The sequence below is a fragment of the Leptidea sinapis genome, chromosome 9 (genome assembly GCF_905404315.1).
Source record: "Leptidea sinapis chromosome 9, ilLepSina1.1, whole genome shotgun sequence".
NCBI lineage: Eukaryota > Metazoa > Arthropoda > Insecta > Lepidoptera > Pieridae > Leptidea > Leptidea sinapis.
Window position 1 is genome coordinate 12,880,449 of NC_066273.1, and position 26,217 is coordinate 12,906,665.

Sequence of the window (26,217 nt, forward strand, 5' to 3'; positions counted from 1 at the left end):
ACTACAGTATTTTTTACAACCAAATTCGTGCTATGGGATATTTATTTACATGATTTACCTGTTTTAGGTAAGTTTTTTTTTGTGATTTTCTTGAAAACGTTGCATTACCTTGTAATAGGAGTGGTATCATTATAATCGTGGACTAAAGCTTTATCAACTACAATATTTTTTACCTCCTAATTCATGCTAAGAGATACTAAGTCCCACCCGTAATTTCTGATGACGAAGAAAGAGAATCCTTTTTTTTAAAGGTGTGACGTCACCACTTTTGACATCACAAAAGTTGACCAATCATCAGTTGAATCACTCATCATGGATCATCGAAAGAAAACTGCACGTGATCACCTTCGTTTATTCCACAGTGTAACAACGTCCCAGACATATCCGTATCGTACGACAGCCTGAGCTCGAATACCTCGAGTGTCTTTTTTTTTTTTTTGAGAGGAGGAAATACTGTTACGTATTGTATGTAATATATCGGACCCGAGTGTCCGCGTAAGCGGACGCCCCATACCGACTAAAACCTCCTCTGTGCTGTTAGCAGCCCTGGCTTTCACACTACGCAACAATAGTCGCGGGGCGTCTCCTAAGGAGACTCGAACCTCAGACCGGCTGTGTGCTTGTGGGAAGGAGAGAGAATGAAAATGAAGATGAAAGATGAAAAGGTGAGAAGAACACACTCGCCGGCGAGTGTGGTGATGTTTTGTGTAATGTATACGTTTGTATGTATGTAAGTAGTGTAAATGTTTGTGTGCATGTATGTTTGTGTTTGTGTCTGTTTGTGGAGTGTGTTTGTGATTGTGTAAGTGGTGTATGTCAGTCCGTCAGTCAGTCCGTGTGTGAGTGAGTGTAATGAAGCGATTACAGGACGAGGACTAACGTCTCGTCGGGTATCAAAACAATGTGTGGTGTATCTAGGGTGCGGGCCGCTGGCCATCGTCAGAGTGACGAGTGCCAGTGGATTGCGGTGGTTGACCGCGCCTACGCCTGCGAAGGCGGTGTGTGCGTGTCTGTGTCGGTGTTTGTGTCGGTGTCGCGTTCGCGATATTGATGTCGTCATCCGGGTCTACCGTGACGTGTCTGGGACGTCTTATTGGGTTGAGACTATGGTGAAGGGGGGAGTACCCGCATGCCTTCCTAACCAAGATGTTGGGATGGTTAGGCGCCTTGTCAAAGAAGCGTCGCGAGATCTCTTTAAAATGTTGTCCCCAAGTGTCAACAGTGTGGCAATATTTATAGGGCTCGGCGCACATGCACGCGTTTTCGAATAATGCTTTTTAACAATATTTTGATGTTACAATGTAATCAAATAATGACTTATGATTTAATTCTAGAATAAAACTACAAATCTTTTTGTTCTCGTTTTTATAGGTGTTTATTAATTGTGATGTTATATAGTATTTATATATTATGTATTTTTTAATTCTTGCGGGTTTTGCGTAGCAAACATGAATAGCTCGCAGTATAATAATTGCAGCTATTTTTCCTACTTCTTCGCACTTATCATTATATTTTGGATAAGCCATGGTGACCAAGGCTGTCTACATTGCCTCCGCAGCGGCACATATGGGGAAATGTTCTAGGGATACCAGGCGAACCAACTGCGATTGAGAAGCTGGAATTATCGAGAAGTGTCCCTATGTTACTCGAAGGAGTGGCCTGAAGCCAGTACCCTGAATCTCGTTCACTAACAGCAATAAAACGAGCCTGATCCGAAATATTGTGACTTGATAATAATATCCTTTTGTGAATGATTTTGCACTGTGGCTTTAAAGGGTAATTTTCATTTGGACAGGCAACTTTCCAAGCATTTTAAGCAGTTTCCGCATACACCAGTGGCTGAGACCCATTAGGGGAGATTATTTTATCATATAAAGTGCTGACACTGTGAACAGAAGATAAGAATGCTGGTAAGGATATACTAGATATATTTTTCTGATGCCAATTCCACCAAAACGAATGGGCAGAGAAGCCTGGCACCAAGAAATATCAGACAATGAACAATTTAATATTTTTGATACTAAATTTCGTAGAGAATCGTCCAAACTTGAAATTTATCTAATTTCTCATCCATTGATTGGTTCAGTAGACATATGAGTTACAAGAGGCTTGGTAGCTGAAGTTTGATACAAATGGTCTCGTTGACCAGCTAACGTCAGGGTGTCGAGTTTGCGTGACGGTGTGCGCGTGCTTTGTTGAATATTATCACTGATAATTAAATAGATAAATCCCTGACGCGCTAAAAGTATAACTTCTTAGACCTATTTAGAACCTAACGTAATTTTAGTTATTTACTGTCGGCACACGAATATTGTCTACACTTCATAGCAAGTGCATCAAAAAAGGCTATATATCATCGATATCATAGTTGTATATAATACTTAATCAGGTCAGGCCCTTTAATCAAGGTAGAAACAAAGAGCGACATCAAATTTCACCGCCCTTTGGTCGACGCTTTCACGCCACAAACCGTATCGGTGCCAGAATAAGAGCTGCGATATTCTTTATGATTTGTACATCATGCAAATTCGAAGTCAAAACTTTTTATTGCATGTCACTTGTCAATGGTAAGACGCCCCCGATGTCACGGCCTTATTCATAAGTTACATTTCTCTTGAACTGTATTCCTCTTGAACACATTCGTGTCTTCAATTTCAGTAACTACTCTTTAAGGCGAATTAACGAGACAACTCCAGGCTTTTTGTTTTAAAATACTCGACGAATAGAAAAAAACTGTCAATTAGCAGACACAGATTGATCAAATAATTAGGTACAGGTCCAGATTTATAACAAGGAAACTAAATACTAAATTGAATTATACAGTCAGCGTCAAAAAGATAGCGTCACCCATTGTATTATAAAACATGGCAACACCAATCGTTACCATATACATCTATTTACCAAAATCACACACTAATAAATATGCTACTAAAACCCTAGTAGAGATACAGAGCTCAGTCTAATGTAGGGCTTCCAATCCCGCGGCCTGTATTCAATCTCGGCATTTGGGGGACTACGAATTTTCAATCCCGCGGGATCTCGGTATTTGCGGGATCCCGCATATTGAAAATATGCACATTTTAAAACAATGAATTTATCAACTCCACTGTTATTTACGTACATATTACTATTAAAATGAGATCAATCAAATTATACTGTTTTTTTTTTTTAAAAAAAAAAAAACAAAACAAATTGTTTTCAAAAAATACACAACGCAAAATTACAAAATCCACCAAAAAAAAATAACATTTTAAACATATAAATTATTACTTAATTATTAAGTTTTTCAGCTTTTAATATTAACTGAAAATGTTTGCGAAGAAAATACAACATTTCCAAACTGTCGTCTGCCAAACTACTGCGTATTTTACTCTATTGCCTGGCCAGAAAATGCCCTTTCTGCTTCCACACTTGTGGGCGGTATTCCTTTTAAGGGCTTGTACGTGAATGAATCTTTCATTCACGTACATACCCTTAAATTTTTATTCTATTCTAAAAGTATGTATCAATAAACATCACGAAAATACGAAACAGTTAATAACTTGAGTTATTAAGAATAATAATTCACGCAGATTATCTTATATTGCATCGCATGCACGCTTTTTTTCAGTCCCGCAAATCCCGCGCTCGTAATCCCGCATCTCGGAAAATGGTGCGGGATCCCGCAATACCGAGATTTCGGTATTGGAAGCCCTAGTCTCATGTTTATAGTCAATGTTAATATTAATATGTCAACTGATATAAAGATTTTCAACAATCTAATTTGAATCCTATTATCTTGGGGCGAAAGTTCATTTTCCTATATTTTGGCAATTTATGTGTAGCTATATATTTGGCTACTTTGGATGACGCTATCTATTTGGTCATTTTCGGTGAATCGATGTACATGGTAACGATGGGTGCTGCCATTTTTTTTAATGCTATGACGCTATATATTTGACGCTGACTGTACAGATTGCACAGAGTCTTTGTTCGCAACGGAAAAACTATATTTTCACAAATTTGTTGATCTCCATAAAAGATTTCAACAATGTGAGATGTCAACCAATGTGTTAAGAATTTGTTATCGATCCGAGTGATTACGTAAAACTATGAAAGTTCAAAGTGGAAAATCTTTAACAAACGAACATAACATGACAATAATATCAAGCAATCCAATTATATATATATATTTTTTAATAGAATGTTCGAGCTGTCAATATAAAAAGTTTCACCCATAAATTTACTTATTTTAATGCAAAGTAAACAGAAGGCCAAACCGGCAATTTCATATTTAAGCCCGTATTACATTTGATAGGATGTTATTATTATAATTGAAAGAGTGTTGTTGTCTTCTTTCTGAGTATCGTAACATAGTTTTCATATTCCATGAAATAAAACAATAATATCAGAGCAGTTGATAGTCGCAGAGCTTATCATCACAAACAAGCTAATTTCACTAACACTATCTGAGGCTAGAGGTCACAATTAAGTGCGTTTTGGTTAAAACATCAGCTGCTATGTTTCCGCGATTATCGACTATAAAATTCCATCCAAGATACATGAAGTTATCACGTTTGTTCTCCACAAGAGTGACAAAGAGGAACAACGATTTTGCTTTTTTTTTAATGCAAATAAGGGACGAGACGAGCGGGACGTTCAGCTGATGGTAATTGGTACGCCCTGCCGATTACAATGCAGTGCCGTTCAGGACTTTTTATGGAATAGGAGGACAAACGAGCGTACGGGTCACCTGTTGTAAAGTGATCACCGCCACCCACAATCTCTTGCAACAAGAGAGGAATTACATGAGCGTTGCCGGCCTTAAAGGAAGGTGCAGCTTTTTTTGAAGGTACCCATATCGTATCATCCAGGAAACACCGCACAAGGAAGTTCATTCCTCAGCTTTGTAGTACGTGGAAGAAAGCTCCTTGAAAACCGCTCTGTGGAGGGCCGCCACACATCCAGATGGTGGGGATGATATCCTAACTTCATGTGTGGCCGGACCAGCGCTTGTAGAGCGCTAGAATGTGGGCCGGCTTGAAGTATTGCTGTGCTCTATTAATGACGCCCAGTTTTTTCGAAGCCAAATTGGCTTTGCCCTCCAGATGGCCACGAAATTGGGAATCGCTCGCAATTTCGAAACCTAGTATTCCGATACTAGGCGAGGCTTTAAAGGAAGTGTTGTCGAAGAGTGTTGATACGAGAAATGGATTTTTTTTTAGTGGTAAACGCGCAAACTTGAGTCTTCTGGGGGTTAAATTGGACAAGGTTCAATTTACCCCATTCCGCGACCTTCTCAAGAGAGGACTCGATACTTCTATTCTTCTTCTACACAAGTTTCTCTCGGCATTGGTCGACGATTCCCCGAGAGAGACCTGCATGGCCCGAGTATACGGCATCACCAGTGCTGTCGTCTGCATAGCAATGTATGTTGGAGGTGCCCAACATATCATTGATATGCAGAAGAAACAGCGTGGGAGATAGCACACAGCCTTGGGGCACTCCAGCATTCACGGGCTTCGGGTTCGAGCAATATCCGTCGACAACGACCTGTATGCTGCGCCCAGTGAGGAAGCTGGAGGTCCACTTGCACAATCTCTCGGGAAGCCCAAATGATGGAAGTTTTGAGAGGAGCGCCTTGTGCCATACACGATAAAAGGCCTTCACTATATCCAGGCCAACTGCCAGGCCTTCCCGCTTGCTTTCAATAGCCGCCGCCCATCTATGTGTTAGGTATACCAGAAGATCACCTGCCGACCGACCATGGCGAAAGCCGTATTGACGGTCGTTGATAACCTGGTGACCCTGAAGGTATACCAAGAGCTGGCGGCTAATTATGCTCTCCATGATTTGGGAGAGCAGGGAGGTAATAGCAATAGGCCTGTAGTTTGCCAGATGTGAACTGTCTCCTTTTTTTGGATCGGATGGACAAGGGCTGACTTCCATGAGTAAGGGACTATGCCTTTGGAATAAGAGTGCCGGAATAAACGATTTAGCACCGGCGTCAACTCAGAGGCACACGTTCCAAGCACGATTGGAGAAATGTCATCCGGCCCGCTCGACTTCCTGACGTCCAACGAAAACAGAGCTCACCTAACAGTTTTCTGTCTGAACTGTACTTCAGGCATAGAGATCTGACACCGCGGATGGTAGGCGGTGTTTTTCCGCTGTCGTCAAAAGTCGAGTTGGAGGCGAAAAGAGCGCACAGGATATCGGCTTTCTCTTTTGCCGTATGGGCCAGGCTGTCATTCCTCATGTGCAACGGCGGCATGGACGGCTGGTTGAAGTTACCAAGAGCAGCTTTTGACAACGACCAGAACTTGCATGTTCCGGTCGGGTAACTGGAAAGCTGCTCGCCGATTTTGACGACGTGCTTTGACGTCGCAGGGGCGATTTGCCGTTTAAAAAATCTGGATGCACGGTTACATTTCCTCTTAAGAACTTTGCAGTTCAGATCCTTTGTGCAAAGCGCCGCAACCCAAGTTCGATATGCCTGTTTTTTGCAGTCAGTTGCTGCTTTAACTGACGCATCGAACGAGGGCTGTGATCTGCAACCGATCGGTACCACAGAGCTTGGTATCCATTCCCTGTAGTATCACATCGGCTCCTGCAACGGCGCAGGCACTAGGATCATCCGAAGGGAAACAAACCCTGTCCCAAGAGTAGGATGCAAAAAAGGAACGCATCCTATCCCAATCTGCTGACTTGTAGTGCCAAACACGGTAGGTGGTCTGCGACGTTGGCGTCGGATAGGCACTACACTGCTGATCAGGCAATGGTCGGACGTTCCGAGAGGGGCGTCGACAAAGACCTGGTAAACATTGGGATGTGTAGTCAGCAGAAGGTCCTTATTGGACGGCATGTGGCTATCCACATCCGGGAGCCGCGTTGGCAACTCAACCAATTGAGACAGACCATACGAAAAATGCAAAATTAAGCACAGATCGCCCTGTGTAGTCTGTGGTACGTGATCGAGCCATTCGGCATTGTGCCCTTTGAAATCACCCAAGACTACAATTTCAGCGGAGGGGATCTGTGCAGTCGTCAATGCCGCTTGAACACAGCCCATGAGATGATCGGTTTCTGCGTTACCACTATGGGACCTGTAGACACACGCATGCGGACGCGGTCCTCTAAATCTACGCGGAGCCAGAGAGTAGACAGGTCCCTACCCTCAAAATTGCCGAGACGGCGACAGTAGATATCCTCCCTAACGTACACACATACCCCGGTATGAGGTAAAAAATTGTGCTCAATTTTGTACCCGGGGTACGTTAAATATGACATATCGCTAGGTCGAGATATCTGCGTCTCCGTAAGGAAACATAAGGCCGGCTGCGCCGTCTCAAGGTGGTGGTGGACGGCGTTTCAACTGGATTGAATTATACTGTAAAAGTTATTGCAAAAGTCCACGTTAGGGGGCAAATACTACATTATTTGGACAAATATTTGAATAGTTATGCCGATATTATGTTGTAGTCCGGGTCTCTGTTCTAAAGGCACGGGCGCGCGAGCGGTCGGGCGATTGCGGGCGGGGTGTGGGGAAAGTTTAATGAAACTTCATATATATAGCTAAATAATTTTACCCTAAAATCCTACTAATATGATAAATAGGAATTGAGAAACCAAAAATTCCATGCGGCACAACAATTTGCATTCGTCACCTTGAGACATATGATGTTAAGTCTCATTTGCCCAGTAATTTCACCAGCTGCGGCGTCTTTCAGGCCGAAACACAGTCATGTTTACACATTCCTGCTTCACGGCAGAAATAGGCGCCATTATGGTACCGTTGCTTTTGGATTTTCGACTATTGGTTTCTTACATGTGTCTATTTAAAGAATGAAAATACTTGATTTATATACAGGAATATATGACATGCGTACCTATTTTAAAGAGACGTAGGTACATCTTACTGAAAGGAAAACTGTGCAGTACTCAATAACATGTGTTGTAATATAAAAAGCTTGAATAAGGCAACTTGTGGCTCATGTAGGATATAGAGATAAGCAAGAAATAATTCCAGTTTACAAGTGGAAACATACAAAACCGACACATAATATATTTGATCCCTGCTTTCTTAAAGTGGCGTGATATTATAAAAAGCCGCGTTATCACCCGAAGATAAGTGATTTTCATAACAAAGTTATAAGGTCATATGCTGGTAGTGTCTCTGAATACAGTGATTATAATATATATGTTATCGTACTGCCAACAATCAAGTTTATTTCTAACTGGAACTCCGCAGATACACTATCGTTTCAATCAGAGCTCAAACTGTTTATTCAACGGTACAATAGTATTTTTCTTAAAATAAAACTTGTTTAAAAATGCACAGATTAATAATAGCTCTAGTATTTCTTGTAAGTTTTTCCTTCGTAGCAGCAGTGCCTTTAAATGGTAAGTGATTTTATCTCATCAGGATTCCCAGTATCTTTTATGGTAACAAAGAGAATACGTGGCAAGCAATAAGTACATTAACTAATTAATATTTACTCCATCGGAATCATTTATTACATCTCCATTTTTGAGTCCCAAAAATATTTTAGACGCAGACGAAGACATAAAGCAAGTCGTATCAGACTCGAACACGAATCGAACCCGCGACCCTTTGCAAACTTTAAATATGAAGTACATAAGTAGGTGGGTAGTTAGGTGTCTTTTATATTATATCACTTTCCTTTAAATAAAGCCATTCTCATTCTTTTTTATGAGCCTAACTCCAGTAGAACTGAAGCGAAACCTTGAACTTGAGAGATGGGTTGTCTATTGGAATTAATATATTTAATAATCATAGAAATTCTCGAATAATCTTTAATTGTAATGTGTAATTGTAATAATACATATTTTATTGTGTGTTTAATAATATAGGTACGTCAAAATATGTATTAGGTAAACTTGCAATTTTATAATACATAAAGTTATTTATGTATGAAAGAACAGGGGTACCTTGATGCGATTGCCTCTAAGTGTCTTCCATGCCTTGTAAAAGAATTGTATATAATTCTATCACATGGATATGTACTTTTTTTTAGCTAAACATTAGTACAGGTTGCTATATTTTATAAAATAATAAAATCATTTTTAAAGTCGACTTTAAACCTTTTACATATTATTAGATATAATCTACCATATAAAATATAATCGGGAGTTTATTAGGTACTTACATGAATGTTCTACTAATAACAAACTTTTTGAAGATTACATATCTATTAATTATTAACTTAATAACAAAATTATGGTTAACATACTAAAAGAAGATACCTAATAAAGCTGTTAGTTCTGCCTACTGCTCATCAGAACAAAAATATTTTATCTTATGATAACATAATAATTATGCGTAGGTATGATTACTTAAGCGTAAGATACTTGTAATAAAATTGCTACTAATATTGAGAAAATTCCAGCTATATAAATGTAAATAATATACATAGCTCTACTGAATTTCTTCTTTGGGCAATATAGTCGAGCGATTCATTCAATTTACCATCAAACCTAATCACACAATATGTCAATAACAACAATCATACTTGAAGATACTTTTACTACCTTTCGTGTTTCAGGACTGAACATCCCGTCAGAGTGCAATGACAACGCTTCCTTCGCCGACTGTGAACTCATAGTGCGCAGCAAGTTCTGCCAACACCGTTACTATTCTACGTAAGTTTATCTTTTAAAGCCAGGTTCATATAATATAACAACGACAGGGAAGGAAAGTTATGGAACGAAAGACAGGGTAGGTCTTTAACTAGCATTTGTTCGCCGTCTTCTTTCTTTGTAGGCTAACATAGCGCTCGATGTCGTGTCTCACTCAATCTCAACTCATATGACTTAGGGCACGCGATCTCGATTCATAAGACAACGCTACAATGCAAATCAGACTTTAGTAACTAAATGGTGTTCTATGTAGTATATGTATACAGTCTCAAGTCATTGAATGGTGTTCTATGTAGTATATGTATACAGTCTCAAGTCATTGAATGGTGTTCTATGTAGTATATGCATGCAGTCTCAAGTCATTGAATGGTGTTCTATGTACTATATGCATGCAGTCTCAAGTCATTGAATGGTGTTCTATGTACTATATGCATGCAGTCTCAAGTCATTGAATGGTGTTCTATGTACTATATGCATGCAGTCTCAAGTCATTGAATGGTGTTCTATGTAGTATATGCATACAGTCTCAAGTCATTGAATGGTGTTCTATGTAGTATATGTATACAGTCTCAAGTCATAGAATGGTGTTCTATGTAGTATATGCATATAGTCTCAAGTCATTGAATGGTGTTCTATGTAGTATATGTATACAGTCTCAAGTCATTGAATGGTGTTCTATGGAGTATATGCATGCAGTCTCAAGTCATTGAATGGTGTTCTATGTAGTATATGCATGCAGTCTCAAGTCATTGAATGGTGTTCTATGTAGTATATGCATACAGTCTCAAGTCATTGAATGGTGTTCTATGTACTATATGCATGCAGTCTCAAGTCATTGAATGGTGTTCTATGTAGTATATGCATACAGTCTCAAGTCATTGAATGGTGTTCTATGTAGTATATGTATACAGTCTCAAGTCATAGAATGGTGTTCTATGTAGTATATGCATATAGTCTCAAGTCATTGAATGGTGTTCTATGTAGTATATGTATACAGTCTCAAGTCATTGAATGGTGTTCTATGTAGTATATGCATACAGTCTCATTTCACTGAATGGCGTTCTATGAAGTATATTTTAGGCAGTTTTCATTCAGCTGTGTTTCGAGCGCGCTTTGAATACAACGCCAAGCAATGCCAATTCCGTAGTCATCTGGACGGCAAAGCCAAATTAGCTTCGAAAGAAGCTGGGCGTCATAAATAGAGCTCGGCAATAATTCAAGCCGGCCCAAATTCTAGCACTCTGCAAAGCGCAGGTCCGATCACAAATGGATTATTGCTGTCATCTCTGGCCTGGCGCACTACAGTATCAGCTCGAACCATTTGACCGAATTGTCAAGGACCCAGTGCTCTGTGAACGTCTCGATCACGTGGCGTGGCGAGGAGATGTCGCTTCATTGTGTGTCTTCTACCGCATTTATCACGGAGAGTGTTCCGAAGAGCTTTTTCACCTGATTCCTGCCGCCAAATTCTACCTTCGCACGACACACCACAAATAAGGATATCATCCCCACCATCAGGATGTGTGGAGGGTTCCTCCACAGTGCGATTTTCAAGGAACTTTCTTCCACGTACAACAAAAGCTTCCTTCTGCGGTGAGCTTCCTTGTGCGGTTTTTCCGCAACGATACGACGTGGGTACCTTCAAACAAAGCACGTGCACCTTCCTTAAAGGCCGGCAACGCTCCTGTGATTCCTGTGGTGTTGCAAGAGAATGTAGGCGGCGGTGTAACACCTAGTGTTAGGCAATCTTAACACGGTGACCCGTACGCTCGTTTCTCCTCCTATTCCTATTTGACATCTCTCAAAATTTTATCATGTAGTAGCTTAGCTGTAAGTTTTCCAAAAATAATAAATAGTATATGTATTTAATTCTTTAATTTTTCCATCTAACCAGGTTTTGTTGTAAGTCATGCATGAACGCTGGCCATATTGATCCGACATCAATATTTGAAGAAAGGGTGGAGGACAGAGATGTTTCAGGACTGAACATCCCGTCAGAGTGCAATGACAACGCTTCCTTCGCCGACTGTGAACTCATAGTGCGCAGCAAGTTCTGCCAACACCGTTTCTATTCTACGTAAGTTTATCTTTTAAAGCCAGGTTCATATAATATAACAACGACAGGGAAGGAAAGTTATGGAACGAAAGACAGGGTAGGTCTTTAACTAGCATTTGTTCGCCGTCTTCTTTCTTTGTAGGCTAACATAGCGCTCGATGTCGTGTCTCACTCAATCTCAACTCATATGACTTAGAGCACGCGATCTCGATTCATAAGACAACGTTACAATGCAAATCAGACTTTAGTAACTAAATGGTGTTCTATGTAGTATATGTATACAGTCTCAAGTCATTGAATGGTGTTCTATGTAGTATATGTATACAGTCTCAAGTCATTGAATGGTGTTCCATGTAGTATATGCATGCAGTCTCAAGTCATTGAATGGTGTTCTATGTACTATATGCATGCAGTCTCAAGTCATTGAATGGTGTTCTATGTACTATATGCATGCAGTCTCAAGTCATTGAATGGTGTTCTATGTACTATATGCATGCAGTCTCAAGTCATTGAATGGTGTTCTATGTAGTATATGCATACAGTCTCAAGTCATTGAATGGTGTTCTATGTAGTATATGCATACAGTCTCAAGTCATTGAATGGTGTTCTATGTACTATATGCATGCAGTCTCAAGTCATTGAATGGTGTTCTATGTAGTATATGCATACAGTCTCAAGTCATTGAATGGTGTTCTATGTAGTATATGTATACAGTCTCAAGTCATTGAATGGTGTTCTATGTAGTATATGCATACAGTCTCAAGTCATTGAATGGTGTTCTATGTAGTATATGCATACAGTCTCATTTCACTGAATGGCGTTCTATGTAGTATATGCATACAGTCTCATTTCACTGAATGGCGTTCTATGAAGTATATTTTAGGCAGTTTTCATTCAGCTGTGTTTCGAGCGCGCTTTGAATACAACGCCAAGTAATGCCATTTCCGTAGTCATCTGGACGGCAAAGCCAAATTAGCTTCGAAAGAAGCTGGGCGTCATAAATAGAGCTCGGCAATAATTCAAGCCGGCCCAAATTCTAGCACTCTGCAAAGCGCAGGTCCGATCACAAATGGATTATTGCTGTCATCTCTGGCCTGGCGCACTACAGTATCAGCTCGAACCATTTGACCGAATTGTCAAGGACCCAGTGCTCTGTGAACGTCTCGATCACGTGGCGTGGCGAGGAGATGTCGCTTCATTGTGTGTCTTCTACCGCATTTATCACGGGGAGTGTTCCGAAGAGCTTTTTCACCTGATTCCTCCCGCCAAATTCTACCTTCGCACGACACACCACAAATAAGGATATCATCCCCACCATCAGGATGTATGGAGGGTTCCTCCACAGTGCGATTTTCAAGGAACTTTCTTCCACGTACAACAAAAGCTTCCTTCTGTGGTTTTTCCGCAACGATACGACGTGGGTACCTTCAAACAAAGCACGTGCACCTTCCTTAAAGGCCGGCAACGCTCCTGTGATTCCTGTGGTGTTGCAAGAGAATGTAGGCGGAGGTGTAACACCTAGTGTTAGGCAATCTTAACACGGTGACCCGTACGCTCGTTTCTCCTCCTATTCCTATTTGACATCTCTCAAAATTTTATCATGTAGTAGCTTAGCTGTAAGTTTTCCAAAAATAATACATAGTATATGTATTTAATTCTTTAATTTTTCCATCTAACCAGATTTTGTTGTAAGTCATGCATGAACGCTGGCCGAAATTTGAAGAAAGGGACAGAGATCACTGGAAGTAACTTAGTTCCTGCGAATGACACTACACTAATATAAATTAAACCTTATATTAATTAACTTATGAGAAACAACTTAATACAGCATAAGAATGTACTTTGATTCACTTTTTGATCTTTTTAGATTATCTTTATTAGATATATTATCAATTTGATCTATGTCATGTTATTCACTAAATTATAATAATGTTAAATAACAATATGTATATATTAGGTTAGATTTAAGACTCACTACTACACGGTCACATTATCTCTGGACCTCGCTGGAACGTGAAGCTCCATCCCGTACCTCTTTCACCCCTGTTGCGTCAGTACGGTTTGCAGTTTCATGACCGTTAGGTGTACCTATGTCGTGATATGTTCGTGCTATAACTGCTTTGCTTTTGTTGTTAATAGTTCTGTAGTCTGTTAATTTATGTAAAAAAATATTTTTATACTTAATCCAGATTCATTCATTGATTTCCCATAATAATAATTATCAGCACACAACACACATTAACATCAATCTATAATACTGACAAAATAAATATTTTTTTAATAATTCGTAATAACAATATCCTAGTGATGCTTGTTTTGCACACCGCGACCGTAACAAACCAACGATGTGACGTCATGCAACAGGTACAGAGATATCCGGTAACCGGGTAGCAATCCATTGTCATTCTGTCAATTATATTATTCTCATAATTATATTTTACTGAAATAAAACAAAATAATGCTGTAACATAAATTTTATTTACATCCCAAATTTCACAGTTAGTATATAAAACAAAAAACGAAATTGAGTCGGGCCGATATAACCGCCCACGAAGTACAGTCAGCAACAAAAGCGAGGCAACACGCTCCACGTTACTGCACACAATTGTAGACCCAAAACCGTCCATTTGTAGCTTATAACTGAACTCTTGTTTATAAAATTTGTTTTAATATAACTTTAAAAAAATACTCGTCAGATTTAAATAACAACTCTGGGTTCATGCAATATCAATCGTCAATACAATATAAACTTGTCATAGAATATAAGTAGGCAAATTAGATCTGTCGACTACAATGACGTTCTATACATATAGACAAATCACGTCGCATAAAAACAAAGCCAAATATGGAACATGCCACAAATTACATCATAATAAGCTAAGATACTATACATTGCTGCCTTTACTCCAGTTGATTGAAATATCATTTGTCAATAAGCAGCAATGTAAAACATTTATTCAGTTCAGGTTTGATTCGGACAGTGACAGTTGACATACGACTAAGAAGAAAAGTGTGCTTACATTATCTTTAAGCACACTTTTGCCGTTCCGCTATCAGACTGCGAATGATACTTCCTTATGTGTGTATAGAACGTCATAGGTTGATGATGTATCACATTATTTGCTCTTGTAACCAAGCAATCAATTCATTTGTTTATCAACTGTCAACCACTGATGTTTGAACAACCAGTATGGTAATTAATGTTTCACTCTTTCGTAGTCTGAGAATTAACCGTTCAAATCTCCTCGGTGGTAAGCCAAATATAACATTAGAAGCTTTCTTAATCAAGGAATGTGTTAATGATGCAATGATAACGAAGAACGGTTGGGAACATTTACTTAAAATAATCCGCAAGCAATGTGCGGAGGGGTATCGAATCATAAATAATTTAGGAACATAGATATTATACTCATAAGATATATAGAAATATAAAACATGACTAATATGCAATTGCTTAACAGACAGATCTGACACAGATATTGTTTGTGTACTGAATAGGTTAAAAGATGAACTTATATTCATTTCATTTTGACATCATTCTGTTTTTATGAAAATGCTCATGGCAATAATCTTTTTTTTTTAAATGTCGATAAAAAAGGAAAGTGCTAATAACCATTTTAAAGTTATAGCTTTATATTGGCACAAAACCAAATGCAAAACAGTAAGGAATACAACCCAATAAAACTTTTTTCTAATTCCACCACAATGATAAAATTACACTACATGGAAAATACTAGAGACAAAAATAAATATTTTCCGATGCCGATAAATCACGAGAGGTCGAGTTGTTCTTCGACAATAACAATAGTGATGCGTTGCGCAAAGTTAATTTCCCCAAATGGTCTTCCACATTTCAATGAGAATTTCTTGCAAGTTTTAATATTTGAAAACATTACAATATTTCATCGGGACAACATGCTGGTCCCGCCACCAAATTGGTTACGTAACCAAACGGACACCAGATGAGCAGCTCTTAATAGAGCGGTTTACATTAAATGTAACCAACTAAGTTGGTAGCGGCGACTGGTTGAGCTACCATGGTGTCACAATGAAATAATATAGCCCTTACTGTCATTCCTACATCAAATAAAACATAATCATTGATTTGGTAGCAAACAGTGATTGACACATCGGAACCACAGATCTGGACTCGAACTGATCGACACCAAGCCGAGGTATCACGATTAAGATGATTGCGGACTACGTCTGTACATAGTTCACAAAATGTAATTATAAATTTTAAAACAACATCATACAGCGTCTACTGTACACCGCTAAATACATCTTAAATACAAAATTTAAACTCGATACACAATATATGTACAGTAAATTATAATTTAAAACGTTTATAATATATTACATACTGTATAATTAATATGAAACCAGTGATTGAGTAAAACATCTGCTGGACACTGATACTGGTTACGTATATGTACACTCGGCTTTATGTAATAGACTCTTAATGTATGTGGGGGATACAGTACAGAGTCGTTTTAAGGTCGTCGTACACTTATACCATAGCGCTCTCGCATAATAGCAAAAGGAGCATTTGAATGATGATATTATAATATCAATAGCAAATAAAATATAGCTCGATGGTTCACCTCTTGCTATCCGTGTGGTACGCTCGCATGTAATGCGGTATAATGTGCAAAAACCCTAAACAAACACGGGGTAGCCAATCTCCGGCTACTTCCCTACCTCGAGCGAATGCTTGTGTACGCCATAAAATAACTTATCGGGTCTGTGAGCCCGTTATAATATCACAATACATGTTAACTAAAAGACACGCTAAACGCTCGCTTAACTCACCTATGAAACAATCAAAACAGAAATACAAATAATTACAAGCGCATGGATCGCGACGGCTATATTGTTGTTGTCTCAACTCAGCAAGGATAATAATAATAATATACATAAATTACGATAAACTACGTGTCACTAACATCTTTACATATATAAAGGGCGCCCTACACACTGGTCGGAATACACATATTGGAGAAACACGAACTATTAAGGACAAGCCAGCTTTATCATTCCAACACCAGCAGTAATCACGTCCACGTCAAACCTTAGTTACATTTTTTATTAACAACAGTTTGTGCTGAAACTGGATCGTATGCGCCCAAGAACTAATCTAAATGCAACATCCACGTACTCGTAGTGTTCAAACTAAATATTTGCACCAATTATTTAGTCCTTCATCTCCAATGTTTCCCACGATAAGATAAAACGGGAATCATTGGAGATTAATTAACATATTTTTTATCTGTTTTTACAAGTACGAAAAGATCTTTATTCTGGACAGGCACAATCAACTCGCGAACTAACTTAGGATTATGGAAACGTTCATCTACTTTAACGGGTTATAAAAAAGTTAACAAAATTTTTTTAAGTGACAAATTGAATAATGTCCATACAAACATGTATTAAACTGTGGGTGTCGCGAGTGGGTGTCGCGAGTAGGTGTCGCGAGTGGGTGTCGCGAGTTGGTGTCGCTTGTTTCCGTCCACCCGCTCGTGAGTGGTATCAGCTGTCGTCCGCAGTCCGCTCAGTCCACCACCTCGGACACGATCTTCTCCATGTCCTGGTCCACCACGTCGTCGTCGTGCGGCGGCGGCGAGGCGGGCGGGCTCGGCGCCAGCAGCGCGGCGGCGGCGGGCAGGCGGGGCAGCGGCGCGGGGCCGGGCGCGGCCGGCAACTTGAACGGCTCGTCCAGATCTTCGAGGCCGGCGGGCACCGGCAACTTGGCCAGCTCCTCTTGTAGCTTCACATAGTGCCGCTGCAATCAAATTGTTTACTTGAAAACTAAGCAAATAAAACAAAACTAATAGTGTGCTAACTAATAGTATGCTAGCTACCAGTGTACTAACTAAGAGTGTGCTAACTAATAGTGTGCTAACTAATTTGTTAGCTAACAGTGGACTAACTAATAGTGTGCTAACTAAGAGTGTGCTAACTAATAGTGTGCTAGCTAACAGTGTACTAACTAAGAATGTGCTAACTAATAGTGTGCTAGCTAACAGTGTACTAACTAATAGTGTACTAACTAAGAGTGTGCTAACTAATAGTGTGCTAGCTAACAGTGTACTTACTAATAGTGTACTAACTAAGAGTGTGCTAACTAATAGTGTGCTAGCTAACAGTGTACTAACTAATAGTGTGCTAGCTAACAGTGTACTAACTAATAGTGTACTTACTAAGAGTGTGCTAACTAATAGTGTGCTAGCTAACAGTGTACTAACTAATAGTGTGCTAACTAATTTGTTAGCTAACAGTGGACTAACTAATAGTGTACTAACTAATAGTGTACTAACTAATAGTGTGCTAGCTAACAGTGTGCTAGCTAACAGTGTACTAACTAATAGTGTGCTAACTAATAGTGTACTAACTTATTGTGTACTTACTAATTGTGTGATTGGAATGGTTACTAGTTATTGTTTTAATATTCCTCATTTATTTTCATTACATGCAGAAATAATCGTGTTTGTGCTAATTATAATCGAACAACCGAATTTTAATTCGAACTCTGGAAACTCAACGAGAAAATTTTATTGATATACATGTTCTCAAAACTAAAAAATAATGAGTTGTGATAAACCAGAAACGAGTTATGACTTGACCGTTTTGAATAAGTCTGAAGGATGTACTGGTAAAATGGCAGGTTGAGTGCTCACCTTGAGTGCGCACAGGTTGTGATTGATGGTTCGGTGTGTCCGCTCGTCCCCGCTCTGCCCCTCGAGATCAGTGATCCAGTTCGCAACGGTTTGCATTATCTCGTTCCGTTTTATCCAAAAGTGAGTCTGTATAACCTGCAGGAACAAACAACTTCGATTAAGCAAATTACTTCATAATTTATCTCGAGTAAACTGAACAAGGTCTTAACAAAGTGCAACTACACAATATGAGACTTCAGAATCTAAAAATTACATCATAATCATATTTTGTCATCCCGCAGTGTCTATAAATTTTGATTCAAATAAATTTTGGCATATTTCTGTTTATAATTTGTTACTCCATAATAAAGACTCATATGGTAAAAAGCTTTTAGTTTCCTTATTTGAAAAGATATGCTGATATTGAAGAACACGGTTTATTAGTTTTTAGTTAGTTACGGAACAATCACCTGGTCACACTTTACATCCTGTATAACTGAATAAAGTCCTCGAATGGCTACCACGGAAAACGCAGTGTTGGCAGCCCCAGAGAGATGGACTGACGATCTAGTCAAGATTGCATACATTGCTGGAATACATTGGATGAGGGCATCGCAGGACCGATCGGCGTGGAGATCTTTGGGGCAGGCCTTTGTCCAATAGTGGACGTCTTCCGGCTGATGATCATGATGATGAAATGAATAGAATATAGTAATGAATAATAAATAACTAGAGAGGAAGTACCTCCCGGAAGCAGGGCTCGGGCGAGCGCAGCTGGTCGAGCATGGCCCAGCGCACGCACTCCTGGTAGATGTTGGAGTTGTACTCGAGCGAGGCCAAGGTGCCCACGCACGTGCCGCGGCTGCGCTCGTACCCCGGCTCGTTGAAGTACGGCTCAGGCACCAGGATCAGCGACTGGATCGACACCAGCACCTGGACATACAAACATCATATCAAAATCACTTTATGGTACATTTAGTGCTCGACCGACGGTCAGAGCTGATATCGGTCGAGCCTAACGCGTATCATACGCGCTGACCATGTTGCGTAGTGCTCAGCTGACAGCAAACTTGATTGCGGGCCCGTGATCAGGACCTGCCAATGGAAACCAGTGAACAGCCTGCTAAAAATCACACCACCTATATACATATATACAGGATGTAATCGTTAATTGTGACCAGGCGATTATTCTGTAACTATGACAGAATAAAAAAAAATAACTGATTGCCTAATCAGTAAAATGACATCAATAACTTTTTTTTAAATCAAACGGGAAATATCCAAAACACTTACACACATTTGGTATGGGATAAGTAGAAAGGTTTTAGTTTCCTTTTTTTAAGGTTAACGATAATACCCTGTATTTTCAACTCCTAGGAGCTATAAAGTCGACTCCAATTCGGATTAACACACATACGAGTCCAGAGGGCATACCATCAACTTTTAATAAGCGATGCGATTCCGATGCAGTTCAGTTTAGGTACCTAAACTGAATCACTAAAATTCGTACCATGAACTGCCTTTTACTGAATGGCGCTTAGATCGCTTATGAAGAATGAACGAAATAAATTTGTCTGTGGTCCGCGGTGAGAGAAAGAGATGACGCTCTACAGTCGTTGCATAAGTTTGTTTCTCTTACTCGAACCATATGCGTTGCGTTTCGAAACCTAAAATGATATGATTTTAGAGGTTTTTTTTGCGTAGAAAATACTACAAATACATTTTAAAATTGCGCTTTATAACGTCAAATTATAAACCATTAAGCCCTTTTTTGTAGTTATTAAATATCAGTAATATAAATAAATATTGTTCTTTGAATTACTAATTAAATATTTGCTTAGCTGTTTTCGTAAAAATAACGAGTTATGAACGCACCTCCATTGATGTTTGATTTGACAGCACGATAGAGTTCATTTTTTTTAATTCGTTCTTGCGAACAGGCTATAGCCCGGGCCCTTACTGCACCGTCTGTAACCAAAAATGAAAATACAAAATTTTCATTTTTGGTCATCGCATCTTTCATCAATAAAATTTTCCATTTCTATATGTTTTCCCTATTTTTCAAAGTTATTAACAACACGATGATTCACTTTCCTCTAAGTAGTAACTTTTTTCGAATCGCTCACTTTGACACATAAGCTATCCAGTTTATGTTGAAATATTACCTCATGTACGAATGAATGAACGAACTAAATCAGTTTGCGATTCACTTGATATATTTTTTGACATCCAATTGACATCACTGCGATTTAATCAGTTGATTTGGCGTCAGCCGAAATTAGATAGCTCTAATCAGGTCGTGGTACGAAATAGCAAAGCAGGTTATTTTAGGTTGTCAATTGAATCGCAATAAGAGTTCATTGCAGGCCCGCAGAGTCCGAATAGTGTTTGTCTCCTCACACAATCACTGAAGCAACAATGAAATATTTGTTTCGGGTTGCACTACTGATTGGTAGATTGTCGGTCGCACATGTTCAGATAGTGAGGATGATATTTTAGTTTGTCGCCTATGGGTTCTAGTGCAGAAATCGCATCAAACATCTCTTCAGACGTCACCAGACGGTGACCAGAGAGGCGAGAGTACCTTCATGATGTCCAGGCGGTCGGTGTCGGTGCGCACGAACACGGAGGAGGAGTACGAGAGCGGCAGGCTGGTGGCCAGGGTGGCCGCCTCCTGCGCCAGGCGCTTCATGCGCGCCGGGTGCGAGCGCTGGCCCGCCGCGCGCACCGTGCCCTCGAAGTGGTACGGCACCGTGAACTTGAACCCGCCCTCCCCGTCCTCCGATATCATCTCGAATGTTTCTGCGGCACCCGACAATATCAATAACAAGACACATCACACACGATAACGCATTTCTTTTATGAAAATAAGGGACGGGACGAGGAAGACGTTCAGCTGATGGTAATTGATACGCCCTGCCCGTTACAATGCAGTGCCGCTCAGGATTCTTGAAAAACCCAAAATCTCCGAGCGGCACTACAATTGCGCTCGTCACCTTGAAACGTAAGATGTTAAGTCTCATTCCCCCAGGTATTTCACTGGCTAAGGCACCCTTCAGACCGAATCACAATAATGCTTACTCATTACTGCTTCACAGCAGAAAAAGGCGCCGTTGTGGTTCCCATAATCTAGCCGGCATCCTGTGCAAAGGAGCCTCCCACTATGTATGAGAATGTAGTGTTATAGTACTCACCAAACTGCATGGTGCGCATCAGTTCGATATACCTCGCCTCCCGACTCGCCCCGTATATGGACCGCGCTAGTCCCACATTGTCGGATTCGTTTTCTGAACGACACATTAACGCAGATGTTGCCTGAAATCAGTATTCATATAATGCAATCTCCAACAGAATGCTAAGTTCACTCCAAAAGCCATGCCCTCTACAGGGTATCATCCCGAGACCATGCTTGATTTATAAATAATATATAGGGTGTATGATACGAGTTATATATACGTACTTATATATTAACTTATACATAACATCAAAATAAACATTCAAATTAACATCTTATTTAATGGCAGTAATGTTCGAAGTCACGAGCGAGTCGGACGCGAACTCGAGGCAAGAACATTTTGTATCAGCAGTTTAGTCATTATTTAGCAAAATGATATAAAACGTCGAGTTGGTTACACAATTTTATTAATTTAAATAAGTACTTATCTCAAATACGACAGTCCATCAACATCTCATTTTAAGTTTGGATAATATGCTGTTATTTACAGTTTTCCACTGACCCCTATCATTGTGTGGCGTTGTATTCAAAGCGCGGTCGAAACACAACTGTATGAAAACTCTGCCTAATAGACGCGTTTATTGTAAGTCAATGTTGTAGCTGTATGATTTATAAATAGAGACGGGTTATCACAAAAGGATTAGATACCTGAATGTCAGCTATGAGCGAAGCGAGTCCCTCGTCCTCTTCCGATAAGTCAGAGTTACTCGATGTACTGAATCTTTGGCTATACGTAATCTTTCCAAATATGTTCTTTTTGCTCATTCTGTAACATGCAATCAAATGATGGTTGGTTGGAATGGTGGCACGACAAATCGATGTGATAGGCCTGATAGGTTATGTGGTAGCCTGTCAAATCAAATCAAAATCACTATTCATATAGGTCAAAAGTTTTCTTTTCTTTTTATATCAACCGCCACTTCGAAAAGGGTTGAGCTTTAATGAAAAGTCGTAAGAAGCTCATTGCCACTCTTTTAAATCAACATTTACAGCTTCATCTTTTTACAAATCATTTACAGCAACAAATATACTCAAACGTCAAATATTCAACGCCTAACACAAGTCAAAAAAAGAAAATGTAAAGGATTACAGAAAATCAAGAGTTATTGAGTACAGTAGATGCATCAATCCACACACATCGTAAATAGATAAAGGTATTTTGCGAGCATTTTATTATGACAAAAGATATTATGGAGTTTGTTTATGTGAATTAGTGACAATATTTGTTCACTTCAAATAATATAGTATCATGACTGCTCCGGAAATAAATGGCACTCTGAGGGAGAAAAGAGCTTTAACAGTATTCCTTTTTTAGTTTTTTTTATTTCTTGTATATTTATATTAAGCGATAATTTTTTAATATCTTATCAATATATAAAATGGCAACATAAAAATCGTACCGTGATCAACCACGATCAGAAAGTGATGTTCCTGTCACACTGCGACTTATTATAAGTTAGTATGTCTCACTAGTGTGTAATAACGCCAGCGCTCATACTCTAACACAGCAGTATAAAAGCTTTTTGATCATGGAATAGAAATACGTACAAAAGCAGTAGAACCCCAGAGAAACACAAACATTTACTGCAACTAATGCTTTTCATTGTTTGTGTATTTAAAGTGCCGGCCCCACTGGGGGTCAGAGTTCCGATTTCTGCGTTCACTGTCACGCACACGTACAGCGCGATGTGGCGCGACATGTCCAGCACTACACACACACACACACACTGGCCACTGGGGCCTACCTGAGCTTGGCCGCGTACGAGTTGGTGGTGCGGCTCATGCTGGCGAGCAGCGCGGGCAGCTTGCGCACATAACAGAAAACAAATCATATTTACATATTATAACATAACAGAAAACAAATCATATTTGTATACTTATCCAAGTAACATACATACTCATTTAAAAAATGTAAAAAATTAAATGTAAAATTAAAATAAGGGTTATTGTTATTTTTATTACTATTAATTCAATATTTCCTTTTTATAAACCACAGGATATAACGACGTGCTTCTAATACCTGAAGGTGCCACAAGCATTGTGATTTATGAAGTAAGGGAGTCAAACAACTACCTCGGTAAGAGTTTATATTTTTATTTTAATAATAAGTTCCAGTGGGAGGATTCTTGCACAGCATGTTGGTTAGGTGTATATTACAGTCACAATACGGTAATAAAATAGTATTTAATGTTCATACTAGAGCGCCTGAATCAATGCACTCACACATACACACGATGTACACGACCGCTAAGCAATCTTTTACCAGTGGGAGGCTCCTTTGCACCGGATGCCGGCTAGATTATGGGTACCACAACGGCGCATATTTCTACTGTGAAGCAGTTATGTGTAAGCATTACTGTGTTTAGGTCTGAAGGGCGCCGCCCGTAGCAAATAAAATAATTGTGCAAATGAGACTTGACAACTTATGTCTTAAGCGAATCACTACTGGCCTTCATTTTACATTCGTTTATTTATTGGCAACGTATTTTCTCTAAAATATAATGATATATTTATGTACAACTTCATTCTACGCCGATTTAGACTTGAGTTAGCGAAATAATTCATACTAAAATTCAAAGCTTCCGTGAAAAAAATAGTATATAATCTCATTGAATACTTCCAGCTATCAGAAGCAAGATCAAGGACAAATATTATTTAAACGGCGGATACCGCATCGACTTTCCGAGGAGTATTGTGATAGCTGGTACCCTGTGGCACTACGAGCGTTCGCCCCAAGGGTTTGCTGCGCCAGATAAGCTGACTACTCTCGGTCCCACCACAGAACCCTTGTATTTATCAGTAAGTTTAAATCTTTTATAGTGTAGGATAATATGGAAACACATTACGAGACTTTTATCTGTAAATAAATTTTCTGATATAGAAAAATTTTATTATTTTTGGTCCAAAGTCATCTAATACAGGAATAGGAGTACCAACTAGGATGGTCACTTGATGGCAAAGTAAGTAAAAATTCTGTAGTACATCTTCGTAATAAACAGGCGACGTGGGTAGAGAGGGGCGCTGCGGTGTGGGCTTTATTATAAATTAACTAGCTGACCCAGTAAACATTGTATTGCCATATAAAGTAACAAAAAATTCAATATTTTAAATTTTTGTGGTATAAAAAAATAGATGACGACCGATATTCAGACCTAACAAATATATCGTACTACAATAATTAATAAAATCAATTGCCATCTTATAACCCCATTGCGGATCTGTGGATGGAACAGAATAATATAAAAAAAGTGATTAAAAAACAGGGGTTGATTATAGAAGGGTGAAAATATGAAGTTGTATGTATTTTTAACGCTGATAAGATAAAAATAAAAATATTTGTCAGAAAAATAAAAAAATTATATTTAGGGGTCACCCTTATCATTTAGGGATATGAAAAAAAAATTGATGTTGGCCGATTTTCAGACCTACCCGATATACACACAAAACCAGTCGAGAGAAGATTATTGAAGATTATTTTGAATAGCTTGTTCGGTCATTTCTAACAGGCTAGCTTCGGATAACGATCAAAACAAACTATCGAACTTGCAAAAAGCCTTGTCAATAAAACAAATCTAAAGATTTAGTTTGTACTTGCAATTACATTAGTATAGTAAGCAAAACGAGTAATACTGCCTATTATTATAAGCACAATATTTTTTTAAACAGAACTAGCCGAATCACAAAAGCTTTGCTGACTAATCAAAACGCCTTTTAAAAACGCCCCCATGTCATATCGTCCAGGAAACATCATACAGGAAAGCTCATTCCTGTTTGGTTGAAAGTGGGAGAACGTATCTTGAAAACCATACAGCCATTGAGTCTTAAGATAAGGGTTTTACTAGTGCCGAAGAATCTGGTAACAATACAACCTTAAATTCGTGCCAAAATTTATAAGCTATGCTACTTAACGTACTTACCGCTCAGCCAACCGTCCAATGATGCATCCTACTTAAATTTCGGTATGTTTGTCAGACTCTTTAGTCGAAACTGCGAGGTTTTTTTCGGTTGAAATTAGAATTTGGATTTGTCAGGTTATCTGATGGAATATAATTAAATTATAATATTTTTCTGTATGTTTTTGTGGGAGGCCTTTATCCAGCAGTGGACGTCTTCGGGCTGATGATGTATGATGTTTCTATAGTCAAATATATTTAACATTGTTATGGCGTGCGTGATATTGAACAGGCTTGTAAACTTGTATCTAAATGGGAAGAAGAAGAGATCATTTTATGATTCTATGTCAACTTTTATTTTTAGCTGCTCCTCGTTGATGACAATGTGGGTGTTCAGTATGAGTACAGCTTGCCGACCGCCTTGGCTCCCCGTCCGCATCAGCAATACAACTGGGTTCATGGTGAATTCACACCCTGCAGTGCTTCGTGTGGTGGAGGTATCACTAACACTGAAATAAAGAATATTTTTTATATACTCAAGTATCATAAGCCCTCCATGGTGTGTTCAAGAAGCGAACATTATGACCACATTTAAAATAGACTGTTTTGTTGGTAGAAATTTCTTATCTGTAAAAATGTTATGCTAAATAATAACATCGATTTCGATAGTTATTATTTCATTCAAAGGAAGATGGCGGGAATGGACCCAATAATTTAAAAATTAAGGAAGCATCTTAC

General features: G+C 39.1%; 1 long non-coding RNA gene and 1 pseudogene across 1 annotated transcript; both read left to right on the forward strand.

The window, feature by feature from the left end:
• The first annotated feature begins 8,175 nt into the window (after positions 1-8,175).
• LOC126966196 (uncharacterized) lies at positions 8,176-14,168 on the forward strand. Its single transcript, XR_007729681.1, has 4 exons — positions 8,176-8,382; positions 9,546-9,642; positions 11,534-11,716; positions 13,376-14,168. It is a non-coding gene; the product is annotated as an uncharacterized LOC126966196 (long non-coding RNA).
• A 7,192-nt stretch (positions 14,169-21,360) lies between these two features.
• LOC126966098 (papilin-like) overlaps positions 21,361-26,217 on the forward strand; it is a 43,999-nt pseudogene continuing 39,142 nt past the window's right edge.